Raw genomic sequence first — 12,379 nt, forward strand, 5'->3', positions numbered from 1 at the left:
TCATACAGGTTTGGAAAAGTTATTTAATCATCAAATCCTTAGTTGTCTCTCAGATATGAGGAAAACAACACCTATCTCTCAGAGTATCTATAAAGACAATATGATAATTCATGCAAGGTACTAACCAGCATATGTGACATTTTCAATACTACATTTACATAGAGCTTTAAATTAATGAGTTCTATTGTCAATCTAGAACCAGATAAAACTCTTTTTAAAAGCATTTACTAATTTAATTCTCACTTGATTCCACTCAGTACACAGGTAAGAAAATCAAGAATGAGGAAATCTTGTGACTAGACCGGATCAGGGAGTTGGAAAGGAGGTGAGACTTAGACACGGTGCTCTGTGTTTGTAATCACATTCCAAAAATCTTCCTTGTGTGCATCCAGGAACAACCTACACTGCACCAAGCAGAACTATTTCCTCCACGGTACTGCATAATCTGAACATCAGCACTGCAAGGACCAAAAGCCTCAGTGGACTTACACTGGCTGGTTTTACTTTAAAATTTTTTTAAATAAGAAGAGTTAAAAAGCAAAACAAGGGGTCGGGGGTTGTTTGACAGCAGAGGGCTTGACGTGCGTTTGTAAGGCCCCAAATTTGATCCTCCACACTGCAAGTAAATAATAAGTAAATAAATAAATGCTCTGTCTATAGAAGACTGTGTTCTGGTGAATACCAGCAGACTTGTGATTTATGAAGATATCCAACCAATGTTTACTAAGGAACTTCCACATACCTTTCATACATATACTGAATAACAACATCATCCATAAACATACACACATTTTTATGTAAGAAATTATCTATATAGGTTTCTCTGAATTTTAGGTCAAATCTGTTATATAAATTAATATGCAAGAACCACCTTAAGCTTCTTCTATTTACCACTTCTTTCTCACTGTGATACTGCCTATTCCCTTAGACTCAGAAAGGCAGAATATGTACAATACCAATAGAAATGTTATATTTGCTTATGTTGCAGATTTGCTAGTCCTGGCATTAAGTAACATGCTAACCTCTCATGTGCATTTTCTCTAGCTTTAGCTTTAAAGAATGCAGCCTTTTCATCCCAGAATATTTAGAAACAGTGTACTGAAGACTTTAATTATTTTTGTCCATAATAACTATTTTTTAAATACATAAAAATGAGAGAAATTCAGCCTCTGTACCTCTCTCTGACTATACAAGCATTGCAATGACCTCTGAAATGCTGTGTGGTATAGAGGGAAGAGTTTAATTTTCTTAGCAGGGTTTTCAAGGAAAAAAATAATTTTCCTGGCTGACTACTGCCTGCAGTGTTCACCCCATAACTAATGCACCTTTTCATTTGGCTGATTTCCTATCCACTGCCTTCAAATATTTTTCTCCTCCCACTTCATCTTCCATCTCCAGCCTTTCCATCCTGCCCATCCCAACTATAAAAGACAGAATAGAGTCATACAGAATCATAAAATAAATTCTTTTTTTGGACTTGCTTTTTACTCAACCTAGGTCTCCTCCATGGGAGTTAAATTGAAAACATGAGAATGAAATCGCACTGTTCTTGTCTTTACTTTCTTATTTCTTTATTTGTGTAGTAAATGTGTATTTTCTTACAGAAATTCACAGGTATGTATGTGAGTGAATAGGAATAATCTCTAAATTATACATTAGGTATGTATTTATGTAGAGAAATCCTGATAGAATTATTTATTACAGAGGTATAGCTTTCAAATATCATACACAAAAATTATGCCTTGAAAATATGAGGGACAAAATATGTGCATGTACATAAACAGGTACATATATCATTTAGTCATTCAATGAATAAGAGTGCTTCTATGGTAGGCAGGTGCTGAGTTTGGGATAGAGAGATGGATAATTAGTCTTTACCCTCATAGACTCACCAGCAGAGAAGGAAACACACATAATAAAGAATAAAATGCTGTTTGAAAAGTTACCTCCCAGTGCCTAGTGTCTGCAGATACACCCAGGTGTCTGAGGTGCATGAGACTCATCTTCTTCACCTAAGTCACATTTTCTAATAATAGGCAGCTGTCGATGAGTTCCAGGACTGGTCTGAAGTCAAATAGTTCATTAGTGGGAAAGGAAGCTTATAATCTACAGCTTTAAAATGGGAGAGTAACAAACCTTTTCCAAGAGAGATAATTTGCAAGACATTGCAATGTTAAAATAAACCATCCCTTTAAAAAGAAATGAAAAATTCTGAAAAAATAGCTCGGGATGGGAAACATATTTTGCTATTGACCTTCTGTTTCCAGATAATTCCAGTAAAGAAGAATAAAACAGCAGTGTTTTTTGTTTCTCTTTGGAATTTTTTTTCACTAAATAAGACAGCCAACCAACAATACAAAAGTATACCTACTTGCAAAAGCACACACACACACACGTTTTTCATAGCACAATTTGTCCTTGGACATGAAAAGCCTTTAATACAAAAATTTCCCTAAAGTCAAATTGGAGAAAGACCCTGCTATGTCAGGGGAAGTTAGTATAGCTGGAAATTTGAAAACTACTTACAGAAAAAAGAAAGAAAATCAGACCATGTCCAAGGTGTGTGCTGTGTGTGTACATAGCGGCTTATAGAGACTGATGTTTAGAGGGCTGTTCTATAAAAGAGAAAATCTTTACTGGATTGAAGCTAATCCCTTAATCCCTTCCATTTGTACATCAATTTACAGTTCTCCGAGCACTTTCCCACCATTATAACATTTAATCTTCACAAATGCCGGGAAAGAACACAGGACAGGGATTAATCTGCCCTTTTTAATATAAAAAGGAGAAGATGCGATTTGGCCAAGGTCACAAGACAGGGAGGGGCAAAGATGCCTGGGGCCTTTAGGTTTTCTCTTTAGTCATGGGCCCTCATTGCTTTTTTAAACCTGGAGGCAGATATTAATTGGAGCCATAGAAAGAAACAAGCTAACAAATGATAGTCTTGTGTTTTGTGCCATGATGTTGCCGCAAATGAAAATTGAGTCCTAGGATTCTGCTTATTCTCCTAAGAAGGTTAAGTCACAGGAGTCGGAAAGCGTGATCCAAGGACCCCTTCTCACTTACAAGGCTGTGCTTCCAGTCTGCAACAAGATAAGAAGTTTGTCCTGCAATGAAATCAACTGTCACAGAGCACACTGTTCATATCAGGCAGCCTGTTCTTCCATGAAAGGCTTTGTTGATCTTGGAGGAGGTGTGATGCCTTCTTACACACAAGCACAAACATACTTCCCCATCACAGTCCTGTAACAAACAATCAGTGCACAAGCCCATGACATACTGTGGCTTTTGACTCATGAAACTAAGGAAAATCAGTTAATGAAGACCTCCGACATGGTTTCAAAGTGGCCCCTCGCTATGGTAAACGCTTGAGTTCCAACAGAAAACTGGAAAATTGAGAGCTTCCTTCTCAGTTCTAGCCATTAAATTCCCTTTCCCCTTGAGCCTCTCAATTAGAATAAGCACCTATTTATTGAGCAACAACCATGCAAGACCCTGCTATGTATCAACTATAGTCTAAAGGTTCATGGGGTTTACAGACATGAAAGAGAAGATTTTTGAAAGAGAGTGATGAGGGCTGTGATAAAGATATGTACAGTGGCTCCCAGATAACCAAGCGAACACAGATCCCTAAACCAGGGTAGGTGAATAAAGATCTTCAGGAAAGAAGCCAGAGAAGTAATAATTGTGTTGAGGTCAATAAGTGCTGGAAATTCACCAGGTATACAAAGAAGAAAATGTATCTCCTACAAACAGTGAATGGAAAATCACAGAAAATAGAAAGAACATGTACACAGAACTAAAAATATTTCTTAGGACAGTGAGGAGGAGGACATTGAACAAGTAGGAGGATCTGGCATAGAAAGCAGACCTCGGATCACAGAGGACATTTTATGCCAAAGTGAGAAATTTATTTTGTATCCTGTGGGCACTGGTAAACCATCAAAGATATTTATACAGAAGTGCAGAGGATAAAGTCTAAATTTTAAAAAATATCGTTCTGGGAATTACAAAAGGTTGTTGGAGGGGAAGTAAAACTTGAAGCAAGGAAACTGGCAGAATTTTGAAACAAACCAAGATGGCAGAACTCCCCAAGGCAGGGAAAGTTGAGATGCAGGAAGATACAATGGGATTTTTCGGAAGTTGAACCTGATATCATTACAGTACTGGGTGGGCATGTTGGGAAAAAGAGAAGCACTCATAGAGAAGTGGTTGGTTTGCACCATGTCCAGAATTCAAGCATCTTTATCGTCAACCCAGTGCTCATCTAGCTCCATAGCAGAGCAAGTTTTATGTGAATGTCAGGATCCTCCTCTCTCTGTTCTTTTATCCTTGGACCACTGCCTTGCACTGGCTGGATTTGGTGTAGTGACCCCTTTAGGCCACAGACATAGCCTGTCATTCAGGGTGCTCTGCCCTTCTTCGTAGCCTGCCTACCCACAGACTGGGATCCTGAGCAGTTTGTAACCCCACACTCTGTCACATTTCTCATGTCATCCTGCCCTCTCAGAGCTAGTGGTTGCCTCTTCCTTCTGGTGGTTCTCTCTACCTTCTGACTCCACCCTTGCTCGGGGACCCTGGGTGAGATAACACATTCCTGCCACCCTGATGGTGAGATACCCAGCCTAACTACCACCCACAGCTCTGCTGTACCTAACCCGCCCCACCACCCAACCTCCAATTCTTCCCAGAGCAAAATTTTAATGCTCCAAGTGGCCTGTGTTTGTCATATCCTCCCAAAGACTGCAGCATGGTCATTTCATCTTAAGGCTATATAGCTCAGAAGAAAGATTTCAGGACTCACTCTGCTCAGCTGTCCCTGGTGCATTCTGCAGCCACTACTGCATGGACCATGTTTTTGTTCCCTGTGGGGTAAGGAGAGAATGACAACTCACAATAGAGCATCTATACCTAGCATATGAGGCATCAAAAGGGTGCAGTCACTATGTCTGGACTGAATTTTGTCTTAATGAAACTCATGCACTAGATAGATACTGTTTAAATATTTGGAGATTCTGAATAAGGGAAAAAACACATTTCCTTTGTCATAAAAATACTATTTTAATAAAGGGGAGAGTATGGAAACAAATAAAAATAATGTAAGATGAAGAACTAGAAGGCGGTAGCATAATTTTGACAGCTTACTGAGGGGATGCATTTGATCTGAGGAAGGGACACAGGCAGGAACAGTCCTGCCCCCCAAGCATCTGTAGGCAAAGCATTTTAGGCAGAGGAAACTGCTCCTGCAGGAACTTCAAGAAGGAAATAATCTGAGAAAAATGCAAGGACCCCACGGAAAATGTGACTTGGATATCCATGTAACTGTAGAAGCCAGATTTTATTTCTAAAATTCTATTCAGAAAGGATATTACTGCTTTGTAATTTTCTGGCATTTTATTCTTTTAGTAGAACTACTTGGCACATTAGAAAAGAACACAGAATTTAAAGGCAGAAATGATTAGATTTAAATATCAATTCCACCTCTTTATTTCCATTAATTTAGGTAAGGTATTTAAAATCTTTCAACCTCAGCTTCCTCACTTGTCCATTAAGGATGAAAATCTCTGTCACATATTTGAGTGAGACACAGTTGAGATAAAAGATTTATGAGCAGTAAATTTCTTGAGACATCATATGCACTTAATACATTTTCTTTCTGGTGCTTATGACAAAGGAGTAAAGAGTATTACAAGCCAGAATGTTATTAGAGCTATTGTCAACTTCATAATCCTCATTTTTCCACTTAAGAGAAATTCTTTTATAATTTAATGACACATAAATACAAGTTTGAACATCACAATATTTGTTCCATTAAATGTACTTATTTGTAGAGATTAAAACATAATCTCAATATATGCATACCTATTTCATACCTACTCAAGCATGCCTATTTCACAGGACCTTGGGTATTACTAATGCCAGCAAACAAAGAAGGAAAAATGTCCAGATTAGTCCAAGATCAAAATTGCCCTCTAAGTCCTTCATGTAAGGAAACAATGAAAGGACCTGCCATGTTTTGAATGATCCCTTGTGCCTTCACCTTCTTATATTACACATGTAGTCCTTCAAATGACTGAATGCTGAATGTTCTTATTAATACTCAGCCACTGCACCTTACCTTATAGAAAACCCCATCTTTTGCTGGCAAAAGAGAGAATTTTGGTTTCTCTATCAGTGCAGTCTACACCTTGGCTTTAGCTTTGCTTTCTCTTTCCATCTTGTTCTGTATCCTCCTGTGTTGTCCTTGACATTAAACCAGATCTTTCCAGAAGAAGAGACATTCTCATTGGAGGCCCAAGGTTCTTAGGGCCATAATCAAATTTTTAAAATTTATCTTTCCTGGTGACCATGAACCATCTCAGGGATGGTACCCACTGGCTCTTTATGGAGCAAGTGTGTTCTTTTAATTATTTCTCATGGTCAAGATGAGGAGACTCATTCTGCAATGTTATGAAAGATGTTGAAGGCTGGGAAAACACAGCATCAGGACTGACAGTGGTCTTAGGATCAAATGTTGATGGCAATAAATCTATCAAAGGAAGGATGCTAAACAAATTATTGCACATTCTGTGCTTGACTGCATTTCTAATTTGCATATGAAAAACTGAGCTTTACATATGCCAAAAGCAAACAAACACAATCTTACCCCTATCACACAGCTAACAGATGGCTAAGAAAAGATTCAAAAGACATTGACCTTAAAGCTAGCAATCATTCCAGCGCACTGCCTGCTTCTGCAGCCCTCCCTCAGTGAAGACAGTGGTATCTTCAGTGGATACACAGGGTGAAATGCATCATTGCATGACTTCTGCAAATTTCTATTGTGAAGGACTTTTCATGCATCACATTCCTTCTGCTTTTGACTACTTTTATTGTATGCTTATTAGGTTATTTTAACATGTGGCTTCTTTGTGCTATTGTATTTTTTTCAAACGCAATCTACTAAACACTAAAATTGTCAGAAAAGCAATTGATTGGAAAGATGCCAAGAAACGCACAGCTGAACTCAGTAAGTCTCAGATTTGACTAGTGATTATTCTCTAGTGAAGTCCACAGGGCCATACAAAATGCCAGAGAAAAATGAAGGAGCCAGAAGTGGTTTTCCAAATTGTGCTCCCAGAACCATGGGTTCCTTAGGTCATCAGAGTTCCTTAGGTCATCAGGCAGCAGCCAAAGGAAGGCACAGAGCTGGTGTGGCTCAAGTGACTGCTTCATAGTCCTCATAGTCCAATTTCAAGTGAGAGAATCACTGCTTACATAAGAAAATGTGCACAAACACTCAGGCTCTCATAGCACGGTGTGGTTGTTGTTGTCACCCTAGGTCACTGGTTGTTTTGCCATGTTACCTGTTACATACTAAGACTCAGCCCTTCTCTTGACAGTTATTGGACTTGAAAACACAACACACAGGTGAGGCAAGTACTTCAGAGTTTTACTTCTCATTCAGGCAGAGGCCAATCAAGGGTAGTTCCTGGAAGGAGTACAAACCAACAGGAAGACTCCCTGACATCTCGGCAAAAGGAGAGAGGGATTGGTCCTCATACACATACGTAAGGCAAGATCCTGCCACTGGGTTTTTGGATATCAGTAGGGTGGGCTAATTTGTCAGATGCCATAGGGAGGGCTCGATTATCTGAGGGATTCTCTCCTGGCTGGTGTTCAGAGTGCGACCAAATGTCTCTCACCAGAGAGAGAAGCATGTCTCCTCCTCTATCCACTGTATTATCCAAGCCCTCCATTCCCAATTTCTCCATTCATAGAATATTATAAAAAGTCTTTATGTTATAGCTATGTAATTATTAGAAATATATCTGCTTTCTGGCACTTATGAATAAAATTTCAGCTATTACTCCTTCTATGATTATTATTACTATTAGTAAATATTTCTAATATAATATATTATGCTAAGAGTTTTACATACACTGTCTGAATAGTTCTCATAATAATTCAGGGCCAGGGGCCAGGGATTTAGCTCAGTAGTTCTGCTGCCTGCCTCAAAAGCGCAAGGACCCGAGTTTGATTCCCGGTACCAAAAACATAAATACATAATAATTCAGGGATGGGTACTATCATTGTCTTTAATCTTGAAATGAAAAACCCCCAAACTAAAGAATTTAAGTTACTTGGTAGAGGCTGCAACAATGTCTGAACCAATACATATCTGAATCTAGAAACCAAATCTTTTAGGTCCGGCCAGCACTGCTTCTGTTAAAACTAATAATAAATATTAATAAACCTATTTATAGTTATTATTAATCATTGCTGCAGCTAGCTAGACTTCAGTTAGCATCTCATCCCCTCAACCAAAACTAAAGAGAAAGAGAGGAGAAGGGAGGAGGAGAATCCAAATCCCTAACACCAGCTAAATAGCATGTGCTGGATCCCAGCAATTTAGTAACTTTTGATGCCCTGTGGTTCTGGCATTCTTCCAACAGGTGCTACAAACTCAGTAAGAATCTGTGGCATCCTGGTTGTTATGAGTGATTATTACAACAATCTCCTCTTCCCTGGAGACCTCCCTTCCCAGGCTGTGTGGTTAGATATACACACCTCACATTTAATATTTGCTGCCCTCAGTACCACTAAAGACATTTCACTGTCCCATTTTGTTTAACTGTGAATCTCAATTTTGTGAAAAACAGCAGAGTGCAGTGTCTCCTCACTTTCTAAATCCCTGCTAAGTGTCCTGTCGTCTGCAACGCGCTCCCTCACCTCCCAAGGTTGAGTCCACTGCAGCCTTTTTGAATTCACTCTTCTTTGAACTGACCAAGGAAATGCCTGTTGTGCCTTGAGCATCACATCCAGATTTCCCCAATTTTGTGTCTATCTTGGGGAAGGTATAAGAGCACAAGCTTTTAGGACTCTGGAAGAGAGAAACCAAGATTATCAAAATCCTGCTCGGAATCCTTGGGAAAACAGCCAGATGCTAGATGCGTTTCCTGTCTTCTCTGGACTCCAGGTTCAGGTGCAGCTATAAGTGGAGCAGCGCTTCCAAACCCATCAACCCTGAACAGGCAAAGCAGCCTTTGTTCCAGCTGGTGACTTTTCTCTGTGGATCTTCATGGCTTCTTCCTTTGGTCAGAAAGAGAGAGGAAGAGAGATCATTGCATTGAGCTGATCTCTCTTGAATATGCCTACATTGAGGAAAATCTCCAAAGTTTTAAAATAACTACTTTTGAGATTTGTTCTTTGCAGTTTAATACTTATTATACTGCTCTTGTTGGTCTTTCTTGTTTATTACTATAACACTTATCACAATGAGTACTTTCATGGTCTTCTCCAGTAATGTGCATCTATTTACTCAGCAAGCCTCACGGGCAGTGAAGATAAGCCAGGTCCTGTGTTACACACCAGATTTGTGACTGGATAAACTTACCTGGTACTGAGAGCTTGAGATACAGTGGGAATGGGGAAGATGGACAGAGGAACAGTAACATTAGTATTACATGAGGTATGAATTGCATGTGCACACACGATGCACAGAGTTAAAGGAAACGCTGTTTGCCTAACAGCCAGGCCAAAGGGAGAGCGAGAGTCACAGTGGCCTTCCAGAAGAGGAGACACCAGGTTTTCCTCTTTATCAGTTCTTCTACCTTTTATCACACACGTGTCTAGAATCTGGGTACAAATGTCCATTAAAAAATCTCAGTTTCCAAATGTGCTTGGTTTAGGAACTTCATAAGGATGAAGACTTGATCTTCGTGGTCTCAACTGAAATCTCCTCTGGCCCGGTGCATGCTTCCCTTTCCTCTGAGGTTGTTAACCAAGTCATCTTCAGGACTAGACCCATATTTTCTCTCCTACCATCCATTTTCCCACGAAGGCACCTTTTTCCAGCTAAAACTTCAGTAGGAAAAAAGGAACTGTGAATTCTTCGACAAGAATTTATTGCATCTGTGACCTCCACACTAAATGGCTCCCACAAAAAGGGAATCCCCTATGACAGGCAAGGATGAACCCTTTGGTATTTGATCACATCTTCAAGAGAGCAAGAAATAGTTTTATCCTAACCAAAGATAAGAAGCACAGAGTTCTAGCACCACAAATGCTGAGGTTTAAGAGCATAGGGCCAATGTTGGGATGGATGAAAGTAGAGGTCATTATGGAAAATGAAATAAACTATACACAGAAAGACAAGTTCCACGTGATCTCACTCAGATATGGAATTTAACATAGTTGATTTCATAGAAATTGAGTGTAGAATAGTGGTCCCGGCCTTTGGGGAGAGGATTGGAGACAGAGGGAAAGGAAGGCCAATGAGTGTATACTAAGTGAGAGTTGAATAGGAGATATAAACTCTGGTTACACAGTAGTGTGAATACAGACAACAACAACAACAATAATAATGTACAAATTTTAAGGGTTAGAAAAAACGAATTTTCAAGGTTTTCATCATAAATATTAAATGTTTCAGGCAATAGATAGATACATTTACCTTGATTTGAACATTACACAATACATACATTATTGAAATATCCACCTGACAATGGATCGGGGCGGGGGGGGAGGAAGGAGGAAGGAAGGAAGGAAGGAAGGAAGGAAGGAAGGAAGGAAGGAAGGAAGGAAGGAAGGAAAGAAGGCAAAAGTGTTGTGCTGTGTAAATGAGAAATTCATTGTCTGGCTTTGCCTTTCACTGTGTGAACTTAGCAAGGTTATTTGCCTGTCTGACCCTCAGTTTCTACGCCTGGAAACTGGATATTGTTTGTCTTGGTATATACCTAGACATGTGAAAATTAAAGTGAAGACTGTATGGTATAGAGGTCTTTGACCAATAGTTCTTATTCATTCTGCTAAATTCTGAGAATTTATCCTCAGAACACATGTGTGTGGGGGGTTTCAAAGGATAGAAAAGGCTTTCATGATCTAAATGGAGGCAGTAAAGTAACCTCAACAAAGAGGTGACACAAATGTGTTGATTTCAATCTGAATATTTGATACAAATCAAGAATGTCTTCTACTGGTGTTTTGGGGTACACATTCAAAGCATAGTGTGATTTCAAAAGTACTTACTGAGCCTCTTTCATTCACAGGTAGTGCATAGAGCATTTTGAGGAACAGAAAAGGGTGAATTGATTCCCTGAAGGCAGAATTGAATTTATCTGTTTCTGTATCTACAATGCCTCTCAGATGCTAGGTCATCAGTAAATGTTTTGAATGAATGCACTAGGAAAAGCTTCAATTTGAGCCTTGGAAATCATGGCAGGTGTGTAAGTATAGTAATGATAATGTAGTATAGAATGTGGAAAATGCCATAAATTTGACCACCACGAAGAGATAAAATTATTCCAGAAGTGTGATGTACCAAAATGAAGAGAGAAGATATATAAACTACTCAGAGAACTCTTCACCTGCATGGCACTGGACAAGTCACTCAGTTCATGTCTCTCTTCTTTAGAGCCCGTGATCCACCAGGCACTGGAGGTTTCAAAGTGAAACACAAGCTCCTGCCCTGGGGGCCCTCCCACACCACAGCCTGCGAACAAGGACGTCTGGCTTGCTGGGAAGCTTTAATGACTTAGGCTCTGTCACAGCACATTTCTAAACTAAAATGTGGTTTTCAAGTGTGCATTATTGTTGAGCCTCTGCTCAGGGAGTTCATTAATCGGGAAAAGATGACTTTGAGGTGCAGCAATGAGCAGAAACAGCCTCCGACACAGGGATCAAAGGATTACCTGAGTCCTATTCCATTTTGTCTATTGAAGCAAGACATCATGTAGCATTTATAAGTTGTCTAAGAAAAATGTACTAATTGAATAAAAGCTGTTTATTATTGGAGGAATGCAATTCCAAAGACTTCAGAAAACATGATCGACTAATTAGCTATTCTAGTCATGTATCTATGAAAACAACTATAAAACAGTACCCAAAATATACAATCATTTAACTATTTAACAATATAAATAAATTACAGAGGAAAATAAACACAGACAGTAGGTAGCAGAGAGAGAAAATTTTTGCAAAAGGGGAAGGATTCAAGAGATAGAAGGAGGGGAGAGGGAGAGGAGGCTCAGGGGTTGGACAAAGAATTAAAATGTGTTACACATATGTACCAACTCCCCACAATGAATGTCATCATTATGTACTGCAGACATGGACTATTAAAAAATAAATTTAAAGAAGATGAAATAAGGAGGCAAAAGAAACCTACTTCAGTGATTTCTTGCAATATATACAGAAAAATTAATTACGGAAATTTAGAGCAGAAAAGTAACAATTAAAAAGAGATCAAGGTAGGAATAAATACAATGGATAAAAAATAATCCATGCTGAATCTCTAAAGACAATGCCTATTTTATATGCATTACCACCAATGTTCATTATACCCTTGATTATATATATATATATATATATATATATATATATATTCCATAATATAAAA

The sequence above is a fragment of the Heterocephalus glaber genome, unplaced genomic scaffold, assembly GCF_053883595.1.
Source record: "Heterocephalus glaber isolate CG9 unplaced genomic scaffold, H.glaber_assembly_v1.0 deba00000281, whole genome shotgun sequence".
In the NCBI taxonomy this organism is placed as follows: Eukaryota; Metazoa; Chordata; class Mammalia; order Rodentia; family Bathyergidae; genus Heterocephalus; species Heterocephalus glaber.